Here is a 12,248-nt window from a genome sequence, read left to right on the forward strand (position 1 = left end):
ATGGGGGCTGCATTATAATCTGTGGGGGGCTTTATTAGATTTTATAAGGGATGATTGCATCATACTCTTTTATGGGGCTACATTATATTCTATGGGGAGGTGGGCTGTTTTATATCCTGTTCGGGGCTACATTATATTCTATGGGGGGCTGTATTATTTTTATATTCTATTAGGGGTGATTGCATCATACTCTATGAGGGGGCTACATTATACTATATGGGGGCTGCATTATATTCTATGGGGAGGTTACATTATACTCTGGGGAGGCTGCATTATACAATATGTGGGCTGAATTATACTGTATCGAGGACTATGGGGAATACATTATACTATATGAAGAACTATGGGGTGCATTATACTATGGGAAGTAAATTGTACTACATGGATGACTATGGCAATGCATTATACTATATGGAGCACTGTGAGGAGTGTATTATGTTATATGAAGGACTGAGGAGTATATTTTAATATATGGAGGACTATGAGGAGTGTATTATACTATATGGAGGACTATGGGAAGTGTATTATACTATATGGAGGACTATGAGGAGTGTATTATACTATATGGAGACTATGGGGCACATTATATTATATGGAGGACTATGGGGTGTGCATTTTACAATATGGAGGACTGTGGTGTACATTATAATATATGGAGGAGTATGGGGTGTAATATACTAAACAAGCAAAATGCTGCCTATTCATTAGGTGATTGGATTGTTTATGCCGGAATAAAAATCATTGTTCTCAGCAGGACATCGCCAGTGTGAACTGTGGATGTGCTGCTGATAACATGATACTGTATGGTGATCTGTTAGTGATCTATTAGTGATCATTCTGTCCCCATCATTCTTTCTCAGAAGGTGGAAAGAGGTCGGGAAACAAGCGTCCAACGACTTCAGTATTGTCGATCATACTCGTTTACCGGCCTGAGATCAGCACATGTAAATACAACCGAAATGCTTTTGTGTGATGTGCAATATGTTATCATTTGGGGCCCCATTTTAAACTTTGTCTAGGGTCCCACTTTGCCTAAAACCAGCCCTAGGCATGGTGTTCTTTGGATGCAACTCAGCATTCTGTCTCCTCCAAACATGACGAGTTTTGTTTCTATTTAACAGTTCTACTTTGGTTTCATCAGATAATATGACATTCTCCCAGTACTCTTCGGGATAATCTAAATGCTCTCTAGCAAACTTCAGATGGGCCCAGACATGTACTGGCTAAAGCAGGGGGACATGTCTGGCACTGCAGGATCTGAGTCCCTGGCTGGCTAGTGTGTTACTGATGGTAGCCTTTATTACAGTGGTCCCAGCTCTATGCAGGTAATTCAATAGGTTCCCCTGTGTGGTTCTGGGATTTTTGCTCACTGTTCTTGTGATCATTTTGAGATCTTGTGTGAAGCACCAGATTGAGGGAGATTATCAGGGTTCTTGTATGTCTTCCATTTTCTTATTATTGCTCCCACAGTTGATTTCACACCAAGCTGCTTGCCTACTGCAGATTCAGTGTTTCCAGCCTGGTTTAGGGCTACAATTTTGTTTCTGGTGTCCTTCGACAGCTCTTTGGTCTTCATCATAGTGGAGATTTGGTTGTGGCTGTTTGAGGTTGTGGACAGGTGTTTTTTATACTGATAAGTTCAAACAGGTGCCATTACTACAGGTGATGAGTGGAGGACAGAGGAGCCTCTTAAACAAGAAGTTACAGGTCTGTGAGAGGCAGAAATCTTACATGTTTTTAGGTGACCAAATTCTTATTTTCCACCATAATTTGCAAAATAAATCTTGCCAAATGAGAGAAGATGACTTTCTGGATTTGTTTTCTGATTTTGACTCTCATAGTTGTGATCTACCTATGATGTCAATTACAGGCATCACTCATCAAGTGGAGAACTTGCACAATTGGTGGCTGACTAAATACTTTTTTTCCCCACTGTAAGTAGAGCATCACATAAAGACCCACCCACAGGCCGCCATGAAGAAGGAGAATCTGATTAATTGAAAACTACAAATAAAGATTAAAAAACAACCACAAGATGGATTTCATTAACCAATATATCATTTTCTTTAGTATAACAGTGCAAACCGGAAAGTATCTGAAGTTTTCTGAGGAAAATCCTGCTGACAAGTTTGCTTTAATAGTCATTTTCATAATTTAATATGCTGATACATTTTAGTTACAGTAATACTCTTTTCTTTCTATGCAGATCAAAAGTAGCTAACAGTTCTCCATTGTATTATAATCACTTCTTAAAATAATGGTTTGGCAGAATTGACTGCTTAGGTCGAAAAATAAAAAATAAAAAAACAAAAGCTGTATCAGCTGCAAAACATGTTGCCATCTTGTTCAAACAGAAGGACAAATGGAAACCAATTCTGCAGTGACACAGTATCTTGTGCATTGTTTGCACACGAGCTCCAAGGAGCATGTCCTTCTTGTTTTGACAAGTGCTACTAGTTTCATTGGGTCAATAAGAGCTTCTCTGATAAGCCTAGCAGTGTATTACTAGTAAAATGAGGCCCCTTTCACACATCAGTTTTTTGCTATCAGTCGCAATCCGTCGAATTTTGACTAAACGAATCCAGCAACTGATGCTCCCAGATCCGTTTTTTCTCATAGACTTGTATTAGCGACGGATTGCAACAGATTGCCTCAAGTTTCATCCATCGTTCACTGGATCCATCCAAAATTGTTTGTCTGGCGCCCGGAGACGACAGACAAAGTAACGTTTTTTGTGTACGTCGAAAAATTGGACAGCGACGGATCCATTTCCGTCCATCGTTTGCTCTAATGGAAGCATATGGGCGATGGATTCCATTTTTTTTTACTGAGCATATTCCAATTTATTTAGGATCCAATTAGCCAGATCCGCTAGTTAGATCCATCAAAAAACGAATCTGTTGCATCAGTTTTTCACAATCTGCAATGGATCCGTCGAGCCAACGGATTGTGACTGATAGCAAAAACTGATGTGTGAAAAGGGCCTAAAGGTGAAAACAGAGCAGAAAAGAATTTACCTAAAAAATGTGCAAATGACAGAAAAAACAATATATTATTTAAAATTAGCTATAATAATATTGCTATAGTAGCACCAGCATAATCTATAAAGCTTACAATCGTACAGTAGATCAAACTGCTATAGAATAAGAAAAAAAACGCAAAAAAATCCACAAAACAATCTAAAAGGATTACAGAAATTGATGTAAAATCTCAGTGTTAGGATATTAGATGATGGACTGTGAAAATGAAGGTTGCAGTCGTATTGGGAGACTCAACTTGTGATGTGGACCCACTAAGCCTCAAGCCTGGGTGGGTACACGGACCCAAGGCATTGATGCAGCTGGTAGGATGGCACATGGGAAATGAGGACGCAAGACACTGAGGTATGTTGGTAGGAGTAGGATAGGTGAAGTGGAAGTCAGCAGTGAATGAAGCAGGATAAAGCATGGTGTGCTCAGAAGGTGGTGTAAAATAAACTAAATTCTTGAATTACAATCCTTAGACACATGTCTGTGTCTTAATCGGCCCTAAACAGGATCATGGAGATGACTTAATGGGATCTGATTCCTTTACCTTGGTCCATTGCCCTCTGTTGTGCTCCACGTCAGTTTCTGTAAGCTGCCTCAGCGACCTAGCATGCCACCAGCTGCAGCTTCACCATGTGCTGACCTCCGGATCTCTGTAGCGCCGCTGTGCACTACACACCCCAGATGTACACATTGCATTTAGTGTGGTGATAGCCATTACATTGTCAGAGGGATCCCCCTACTGGCCATACGCATTATCCTTCCATTCCAGATAAATTCTATACATAAACTATCTATAAACTATTCTGAAGAAGGTCCATCTGGGACCGAAAACGTTCAGCAAACTGGTTCTACATCTGGATAAAAATAAACTGTAATTGTTACTTCTTACAATTTTTAAGTGCTGTGTTATATCCTCACAGAGTGCCGTGTTTATCTACTTTTATTCGGACAATCACATGATCGGTCACATGAGCCAGGGAAGGCTGGATGAGGAGATTCGGCCAATCGGGATGGTTGGGAGGCTTGAATACAGAAGTAACTGAACCTGCGTTTACGATGCAAATTCAGTTACTACATCGGCAGTATCTGCCGCCCCCTCTCTTCATTGAAGGCAGTGCCGCTTGAGGCAAAGTACTCAACTTGCCACATGGTATTGGCGCCCCTGTGGATACATTGCAATTCTGTAACATATGAAATTGTTAATGGTCCTGTAAATGATTAATAGCTGCTGTACAAAAAACGGATTCTTGTCATGGTTGATTTTCTGCTAGAATTCCATTGAACGTGGAAAATCCTCACATAAAGAAGCAAATACGCTGTTAGTGCATATCCATTAAAGGGAATCTGTCACCCCAAAAATCATATATGAGCTAAGGCCACCGGCATCAGGGGCTTATCTACAGCATTCTGAGCAAAGCACTGCAGTGCGCAGAAAGGTGAGAGAGGCCCGGCGCCTGCGCACTGCAGTACTTTGCTCTGCCCTCAAAAAAACGCCTGCGCCGGAGCCGTGGCAGGAAGACAAGAAGAGGATGTCATCGTATGGAGATAGGAGGCGCTGAACCCAGACCGCAATGCCCATTGGACCTGACCTCATCTGGACAGCCCCTTCTTGAGTATAAGGCCACGTTCACACGTTCAGTATTTGGTCAGTATTTTACCTCAGTATTTGTAAGTCATGACCAGAAGTGGGTGATAAATACAGAAGTGGTGCATATGTTTCTTTTATACTTTTCCTCTGATTGTTCCACACCTGATTTTGGCTTACAAATACTGAAGTAAAATACTGACCAAATACTGACTGTGTGAACATGACCTTAGATAACCTGTTTTTCTTACCTTTCAGGCTACATTGGACGCTTATATACAGCATTACACAATGCTGTAGATAAGCCCCTGATGCCGGTGGCCTTAGCTCATATATGATTTTTGGGGTGATAGATTCCCTTTAAGAAAGTTCACTAAAAGAACATCTAACCCAAACATGACTGTATCAATGAAGTTTTGTCAGAGACAAATACCAGGAAGAATTACAAACAAAGAACCTTTATTTAAAATATAACTTACCAAAAAGACAACATATAACAAAAGCATAAGTAACTTAGATAACCTAATAGGTGCAGAAATTCTGAAGATTTTCATCAAAAACTCATCAATTTATTATCATGGCCAAGTTCACACCTTCAGTATTTGGTCAGTATTATACATCAACACGTTACCACTAGTGATGAGCAAGTATACTCGTTGCTTGGGTTTTCCCAAGCACGCTCAGGTGGTCTCCGAGTATTCGTGAGTGCTCGAAGATTTAGTTTTTGCTGACGCAGCTGCATGATTTACAGCTGCTAGTCAGCCTGAGTAAACGTGGGGGTTTCCTGGTTGCTAATGAATCCTAGCATGTGTTCAAGCTGTGTAGCAGTCGCAAACCATGCAGCTGCGGTGAAGAAAACTAAATCTCCGAGCACTAACAAATACTCAGAGACCACCCGAGTGTGCTTGGGAAAACCCGAGCAACGAGTATACTCGCTCATCACTAGTTACCACATCTGTATTTATCACCCACTCCTGGTTTTGGCTTACAAATACTGAAGTAAATTACTGACCAAATACTGAATGTGTAAACATGGCCTGATAAAATTGTACTCAGCAACGCAAATTGGCAATATAAATAGTCTATAATTTAATCTTGTTTACCTTTCACAATGATTATTACAGGTGACAGGTTGTTGTGATATTTCCATTGTGAACATATTCGCTACAAGTCTAAATTTAGGAGCTACAGGTATGTTATCAAAGCAAAGTTATTTTTATTTATTAGTTTATATAGTATAATTGCATTTCCTAATACTACTAATTACATTTTTTAATGATTTACACCAACTGTCAGTTTAAACCCTCTAGGGTAAAGCTCCAGACTTTACTTACTAAGCAATTATACCCCTTCCTGACCCCAGCTTTTTTCGGTTTTGCATTTTCGTTTTCCACTCCCCTTCCTCCCAGAGCCATAACTTTTTTATTTCATCATTGGTTTTAGCATTTCGTGTCCTAGAAAACAGGAAAAAAATTCCAAGTGTGGTGAAATTGCAAAAAAAGTGCAATCCCACACTTGTTTTCTGCTTGGCTTTTTTGCTATGTTCACTAAATGCTAAAAGAGTTCATAGACACCAAAAAATTCTAGGTTATTTTTTATTTAAGTGGTAAAACAAAATACCAAACTTTGCTAAAAAAAAAAACTAATTTGAGCAATTTTTCGATACCCTTAGCTTCTCCATTTTTCGTGATCTGTGGTTGGGTGAGGGCTTATTTTTTGTGTGCCGAGCTGAAGTTTTTAATGATACCATTTTAGTGCAGATGCATTCTTTTTATCGCCCGTTATTGCATGTTAATGCAAAGTTGCAGCAACCAAAAAAAGTAATTCTGGTGTTTCATTTTTTTTTCTCACTACACCGCTTAGCGATCAGGTTACTGCTTTTTTTTCATTGATAGATCAGGTGATTCTGAATGTGGCGATACCAAATATGTGTAGGTTTGATTTTTTTATTATTGTTTTATTTTAAATGGGGTGAAAGGGGGGTGATTTAAACTTTTATTTTTTTAATTTTTTCATATTTTTGAAAACATTTTCTATGTACTTTTTCCATGCTTCAATAGCCTCCATGGGAGGCTAGAAGCTGGCATAGCCTAATCAGCTCAGCTACATAGGAGCGATGCTCAGATCGCTCCTATGTAGTAGATTCACTGCATTGCAATGAGCGCTGACCACATGGTGGTGTTCACAGCAATCTGGCCTTAACAACCAAAGAGGTCTTCAATAGAACTCTGGTTGTCATGCCGACGCATTGCTGATCCCCGATCATGTGAAGAGGTCAGCGATACGCATATTTCTGGCCCAATGGCCTGAAGCGCTAGTTAAATGGCGCTGTCAGCGTTTGACAGCGGCATTTAACTAGTTAATAGCTTTGACTAGTCCCAGCTTTGATGCGGGCTTACCGCCGGAGCCCGCATCAAAGCGGGGGTTCTGACCTCTGACGTACCATCCCATCCGAGGTCAGAAAGGGGTTTAGGAGAGGATTCTGTTTATAACTAATTGGTCTTGAACCATTAAGTATATCATTGTTTAAAAAAATCTTGTAAAACATGTAAATTGTGAAACCAATGTCAATGAATATACTATGCTTAGTAATAGGATGGTTGCCTTGATATTGTTCATATAGACTACTGGGAACTTTAAATTGGAAAAAAAGTAGTAAACCAGGAAAGAAACAATTCCATGATACAAGTGGGTCAATATGGCTAGACAGGTGGAGAACAATAAAGTAGTTATTTAACCCCTTCATGACCCAGCCTATTTTGACCTTAAAGACCTTGCCGTTTTTTGCAATTCTGACCAGTGTCCCTTTATGAGGTAATAACTCAGGAACGCTTCAACGGATCCTAGCGGTTCTGAGATTGTTTTTTCGTGACATATTGGGCTTCATGTTAGTGGTAAATTTAGGTCAATAAATTCTGCATTTATTTGTGATAAACACGGAAATTTGGCGAAAATTTTGAAAATTTCGCAATTTTCACATTTTGAATTTTTATTCTGTTAAACCAGAGAGATATGTGACACAAAATAGTTAATAAATAACATTTCCCACACGTTTACTTTACATCAGCACAATTTTGGAAACAAAATTTTTTTTTGTTAGGAAGTTATAAGGGTTAAAATTTGACCAGCGATTTGTCATTTTTACAACGAAATTTACAAAACCATTTTTTTTAGGGACCACCTCACATTTGAAGTCAGTTTGAGGGGTCTATATGGCTGAAAATACCCAAAAGTGACACCATTCTAAAAACTGCACCCCTCAAGGTACTCAAAACCACATTCAAGAAGTTTATTAACCCTTCAGGTGCTTCACAGCAGCAGAAGCAACATGGAAGGAAAAAATGAACATTTAACTTTTTAGTCACAAAAATTATCTTTTAGCAACAATTTTTTTATTTTCCCAATGGTAAAAGGAGAAACTGAACCACGAAAGTTGTTGTCCAATTTGTCCTGAGTACGCTGATACCTCATATGTGGGGGTAAACCACTGTTTGGGCGCACGGCAGGGCTTGGAAGGGAAGGAGCGCCATTTGACTTTTTGAATCAAAAATTGGCTCCACTCTTTAGCGGACACCATGTCACGTTTGGAGAGCCCCCGTGTGCCTAAAAATTGGAGCTTCCCCACAAATGACCCCATTTTGGAAACTAGACGCCCCAAGGAACTTATCTAGATGCATAGTGAGCACTTTGAACCCCCAGGTGCTTCACAAATTGATCCGTAAAAATGAAAAAGTACTTTTTTTTCACAAAAAAATTCTTTTAGCCTCAATTTTTTCATTTTCACATGGGCAACAGGATAAAATGGATCCTAAAATGTGTTGGGCAATTTCTCCTGAGTACACCAATACCTCACATGTGGGGGTAAACCACTGTTTGGGCACATGGTAAGGCTCGGAAGGGAAGGAGCGCCATTTGACTTTTTGAATGAAAAATTATTTCCATCGTTAGCGGACACCATGTCGCGTTTGGATAGCTCCTGTGTGCCTAAACATTGGCGCTCCCCCACAAGTGACCCCATTTTGGAAACTAGACCCCCCAAGGAACTTATTTAGATGCCTAGTGAGCACTTTAAACCCTCAGGTGCTTCACAAATTGATCTGTAAAAATGAAAAAGTACTTTTTTTTCACAAAAAAATTATTTTCGCCTCAATTTTTTCATTTTCACATGGGCAGTAGGATAAAATGGATCATAAAATTTGTTGGGCAATTTCTCCCGAGTACGCCGATACCTCATATGTGGGGGTAAACCACTGTTTGGGCACACGGCAGGGCTCGGAAGGGAAGGCGCGCCATTTGACTTTTTGAATGGAAAATTAGCTCCAATTGTTAGCGGACACCATGTCGCGTTTGGAGAGCCCCCTGTGTGCCTAAACATTGGAGCTCCCCCACAAGTGACCCCATTTTGGAAACTAGACCCCCCAAGGAACTTATCTAGATGCATATTGAGCACTTTAAACCCCCAGGTGCTTCACAGAAGTTTATAACGCAGAGCCATGAAAATAAAAAATAATTTTTCTTTCCTCAAAAATGATTTTTTAGCCTGGAATTTCCTATTTTGCCAAGGATAATGGGAGAAATTGGACCCCAAATATTGTTGTCCAGTTTGTCCTGAGTACGCTGATACCCCATATGTGGGGGTAAACCACTGTTTGGGCGCACGGCAGGGCTCGGAAGGGATGGCACGCCATTTGGCTTTTTAAATGGAAAATTAGCTCCAATCATTAGCGGACACCATGTCACGTTTGGAGAGCCCCTGTGTGCTTAAACATTGGAGATCCCCCAGAAATGACACCATTTTGGAAACTAGACCCCCAAAGGAACTAATCTAGATGTGTGGTGAGGACTTTGAACCCCCAAGTGCTTCACAGAAGTTTATAACGCAGAGCCATGAAAATAAAAAAAAAAATTATTTTCTCAAAAATGATCTTTTAGCCTGCAATTTTTTATTTTCCCAAGGGTAACAGGAGAAATTTGACCCCAAAAGTTGTTGTCCAGTTTCTCCTGAGTACGCTGATACCCCATATGTGGGGGTAAATCACTGTTTGGGCACATGCCGGGGCTCGGAAGTGAAGTAGTGACGTTTTGAAATGCAGACTTTGATGGAATGCTCTGTGGGCGTCACGTTGCGTTTGCAGAGCCCCTGATGTGGCTTAACAGTAGAAACCCCCCACAAGTGACCCCATTTTGGAAACTAGACCCCCAAAGGAACTTATCTAGATGTGTGGTGAGCACTTTGAACCCCCAAGTGCTTCATAGAAGTTTATAATGCAGAGCCGTGAAAATAATAAATACGTTTTCTTTCCTCAAAAATAATTATTTAGCCCAGAATTTTTTAATTTTCCCAAGGGTAACAGGAGAAATTTGACCCCAAAAGTTGTTGTCCAGTTTCTCCTGAGTACGGTGATACCCCATATGTGGGGGTAAACTACTGTTTGGGCACATGCCGGGGCTTGGAATTGAAGTAGTGACGTTTTGAAATGCAGACTTTGATGGAATGCTCTGCGGGCGTCACGTTGCGTTTGCAGAGCCCCTGATGTGCCTAAACAGTAGAGACCCCCCACAAGTGACCCCATTTTAGAAACTAGACCCCCCAAGGAACTTATCTAGATATGTGGTGAGCACTTTGAACCCCCAAGTGCTTCACAGACGTTTACAACGCAGAGCCGTGAAAATAAAAAATCATTTTTCTTTCCTCAAAAATTATGTTTTAGCAAGCATTTTTTTAGATTCACAAGGGTAACAGGAGAAATTGGACCCCAGTAATTGTTGCGCAGTTTGTCCTGAGTATGCTGGTACCCCATATGTGGGGGTAAACCACTGTTTGGGCACACGTCAGGGCTCGGAAGTGAGGGAGCACCATTTGACTTTTTGAATACGAGATTGGCTGGAATCAATGGTGGCGCCATGTTGCGTTTGGAGACCCCTGATGTGCCTAAACAGTGGTAACCCCTCAATTCTAACTCCAACACTAACCCCAACACACCCCTAACCCTAATCCCAACTGTAGCCATAATCCTAATCACAACCCTAACCCCAACACACCCCTAACCCCAACACACCCCTAACCCTAACCACAACCCTAATTCCAACCCTAACCCTAAGGCTATGTGCCCACGTTGCGGATTCGTGTGAGATATTTCCGCACCATTTTTGAAAAATCTGCGGGTAAAAGGCACTGTGTTTTATCTGCGGATTTTCCGCGGATTTCCAGTGTTTTTTGTGCGGATTTCACCTGTGGATTCCTATTGAGGAACAGGTGTAAAACGCTGCGGAATCCGCACAAAGAATTGACATGCTGCGGAAAATACAACGCAGCGTTCCCGCGCGGTATTTTCCGCACCATGGGCACAGCGGATTTGGTTTTTCATATGTTTACATGGTACTGTAAACCTGATGGAACACTGCTGCGAATCCGCAGCCAAATCCGCACCGTGTGCACATAGCCTAATTCTAAAGGTATGTGCACACGCTGCGGAAAACGCTGCGGATCCGCAGCAGTTTCCCATGAGTTTACAGTTCAATGTAAACCTATGGGAAACAAAAATCGCTGTACACATGCTGCGGAAAAACTGCACGGAAACGCAGCGGTTTACATTCCGCAGCATGTCACTTCTTTGTGCGGATTCCGCAGCGGTTTTACAACTGCTCCAATAGAAAATCGCAATTGTAAAACCGCAGTGAAATGCGCAGAAAAAAACGCGGTAAATCCGCCGCGGTTTAGCACTGCGGATTTATCAAATCCGCAGCGGAAAAATCCGCAGAGGACCAGAATACGTGTGCACATTCCTAACCCTAACCCTAGCCCTAACCCTACCCCTAACCCTAACCCTACCCCTAACCCTACCCCTAACCCTACCCCTAACCCTAACCCTACCCCTAGCCCTACCCCTAACCCTAACCCTAACCCTATTCTAACATTAGTGGAAAAAAAAAAATTTCTTTATTTTTTTATTGTCCCTACCTATGGGGGTGACAAAGGGGGGGGGTCATTTATTATTTTTTTTATTTTGATCACTGAGATAGATTATATCTCAGTGATCAAAATGCACTTTGGAACGAATCTGCCGGCCGGCAGATTCGGCGGGCGCACTGCGCATGCGCCCGCCATTTTGGAAGATGGCGGCGCCCGGGAGAAGATGGACGGGACCACGGCTGGATCGGTAAGTATGATAGGGTGGGGGGGGACCACGGGGGGGGGGATCGGAGCACGGGGGGGGAATCGGAGCGCGGGAGGGGTGGAACGGAGCGCGGGGGGCGTGGAACGGAGCACGGGGGGGCTGGAATGGAGCACGGGGGGGTGGAACGGAGCACGGGGGGGGTGGATCGGAGTGCAGGGGGGGTGATTGGAGCACGGGGGGGTGATTGGAGCACGGGGGGAGCGGACACGAGCACGGGGGGGGAGCGGAGCACTGGACGGAGGGGAGCCGGAGCAGTGTACCGGCCAGATCGGGGGGGTGGGGGGGCGATCGGAGGGGTGGGGTGGGGGCACACTAGTATTTCCAGCCATGGCCGATGATATTTCAGCATCGGCCATGGCTGGATTGTAATATTTCACCCGTTATAATGGGTGAAATATTACAAATCGCTCTGATTGGCAGTTTCACTTTCAACAGCCAATCAGAGCGATCGTAGCC

The sequence above is a fragment of the Ranitomeya imitator genome, chromosome 5, assembly GCF_032444005.1.
Source record: "Ranitomeya imitator isolate aRanImi1 chromosome 5, aRanImi1.pri, whole genome shotgun sequence".
In the NCBI taxonomy this organism is placed as follows: Eukaryota; Metazoa; Chordata; class Amphibia; order Anura; family Dendrobatidae; genus Ranitomeya; species Ranitomeya imitator.